Below are 2,665 nucleotides of genomic sequence, written 5' to 3' on the forward strand. Positions count from 1 at the left end.
TCGCGACCTATTGTGCTTACAAGGCAGGTGTACTACCTTTCAAACTAACTAACCAGCCTAGCAAGCTGGCAGCTAACCCTAACCAGCCTAGCAAGCTGGCAGTTCTTCAAAGGGTTCTCTCTGCTTTTAAAGACCAAGCACAAGTCCTCACGATGGTTGACTGCGGTTCAGGACGAGCGAGCCAATTTAACATGGCTAGAGCTAGAGACCATCACCCCGGTGTATAGCAGATACAAAAAGACATCTTTTCTTTATTCTGCTATCGCCATTCGGCGAAAGCTAAAGCCGCTACAACAACAACAACAAATCTCGAAATTATGGGTTATTCTGATAGGGTTTTTATCAATTCTTATTGGATCAAAACAAGCCAACAATGATGATGATCATAGAACCGGGCCTGGAAAGATAAAACAAAGTAATAATAATTAAAACTAAAGTCGAATAAAAATGGAAATAAAAAGTTGGATATTGACACAACATCGCGATGATGATGGGACTTGTAAATTTCAAAGCTCGCAATTAAACTTTCTCTCCTGGGTCTTCCACTGTGATAATATGTACAGAGCGGTTTGACTACATGTGTCCCCTTGGGGGGAGTTGTTACTGTGGAAGTGGCCATTGAGACGCTTCTAGATGAGGGAGCAAATGGGTAACTTGATGGTCCTTTAACTCTTGACGTGCCTTGTTCTTTTAAGTACCTGTATATCTGTAGGTACTTGAAGAACGACACAGAGTTTGGCACATTGAAAAAAGTGTTTACCCCTTTTAAGTAGTATTTTTCTCCTCAATAAAAGATCTGCAATACAAATTCTATGACATTAAAATCACACTTATCTGGTAACCACCAACCTTCGGATCCGAAGCCCACCGTGGTAACCACTACACCAACCTCGGGTTGGCTAATTTTGGCTGTTCTTCTTCTTTTCCCTCGCCTTTTCCGTGTTTAGACGTGGTCGGTGTTTTTCGTCAGCCTCTCAATCAGCCCTGGGGTGATTGCTCTCGGCTGACATTTGGTTTTGGCTACAAGCTTTTTATGAATGGATGCCCTTCTCACTCGACCTTTGCTATTTCTTTAGCAAGGGAAATTTCAGGCTGGTATATCCTCCTCAAAGTCCCCCAGCCAGACAAGGGTTGCTTAGTTTTGGCTAAAACATTAAATTGTTCATACTCGGTGTGATTCTTAGTGGCACTAAGTTAGGCGGTAGTCAAAGGACTAAAATCAGGTATTCTCCTAGCGTGTTATCAAGACTCAAGGTATTATCTCATCATACCGTACCGTCATTCCATTGAGAATTCCACCATCTGAATGTGAACATTATGTGTTCCAATTTTGAATCAATCGCGTTGATTCACGATCGGAAATATTTCGCGATAAAGTAAACAATAACAAATAAATTGAAATCAAGACTACTTTTTTTTATCTTTTCTCGGTAAAAGATTGCGCTTGTTTTGTTTACATTTTTTTCCACTTTTTTTCTTGTTATTTTGTTTACTTTTTTTTGTGCTCACACAAAGAGTTTTCAAAAATCCAATTTTCTAATTACCTATTCTAAGAAATGAGATTAATGTAATACAAATTTTCGATTTATTATTAACTCATTCAAAATGTTTTTTTATTTAATCGGGTCATAATTTATTATGTACGTGTGTTTTTAATTGTTTATTTACGATTGACGGGTTAAAAAGTGCGATTTAATTTTAGTTAGATATATTGTTGTTTTTTTTTTTTTTGTTTCCTTCCATCATAAATAAATTGTGTATTGAGTTACTTATTATGTGTTGTTTCTTCGTGCCAATCTACCCAAATTCCGACCTGTGAAAAATATCACCCGTAGAAAGAGGTGAAGCAATACGTTCGCTTGGTCCAAAGGAGAGCTTGGATTCAGATCTTGACCAAAGCATGGAATTTTATTCTCATCATTTTTTTTTATCATTTTACCACAGTAATAGTATGAGCCTACTGCTTGAGTAAAGGGACTCCTTAGTTCTATTCGAGCATATAAATTAATTTGACCACATTCGAGATTTGACATTAATAAATTAGTATTGTCCTACTTACTTCTGTTGTGAAGACTCTAGGCTAAAAACTGAGTGGAACTTAGAGGAAAGAGCATAGAGCTTTTTGCTCTCAGTTGAAGTTTTCGCTCCCTTATAACGTCGATTATATGCTCAATGTTCTATGCGCTATGCTCTCCTCTCCACTTGTTATTTTAGCTTTGGTCCAATTTAAGCAGTATACTTAAGCACTATTATTCACTCTAAACACTGTTGCAAAAGAGTTGCAGAAGAATGTTTGTTAATCTGTTTTTAATTATGACCTGCCTCGTAATGTAAACAACATGGCAAAGAACAGATCGCTCTGTTTACTTTAATCCAGATGAATTCGAGTTTAATTTGCACATTCAAGTTCTAGGTTGAATGTAGAGGATAATTTGTATAGAACCTGGATTGTTCTGAGTTTATAGAACTAGTTCTATCGTGCTTGTAGATTCTAGATAGGTACCTTTGGTTTATTCTTGTTTTATTTTACAAATTTTATGTAGATTCTGGGAATACGTAATTAAATGTAATTAATTAACCAGTTCAGTTGTTCAAAGATAACAGCATAGCGGTTTCAAACAGTTCAAAGATCGGGGTTAAACGTACCTGAAGGAGGACTAACAAG

Source organism: Diaphorina citri, unplaced genomic scaffold, assembly GCF_000475195.1.
Source record: "Diaphorina citri unplaced genomic scaffold, Diaci psyllid genome assembly version 1.1 scaffold118, whole genome shotgun sequence".
Classification (NCBI taxonomy): Eukaryota; Metazoa; Arthropoda; class Insecta; order Hemiptera; family Psyllidae; genus Diaphorina; species Diaphorina citri.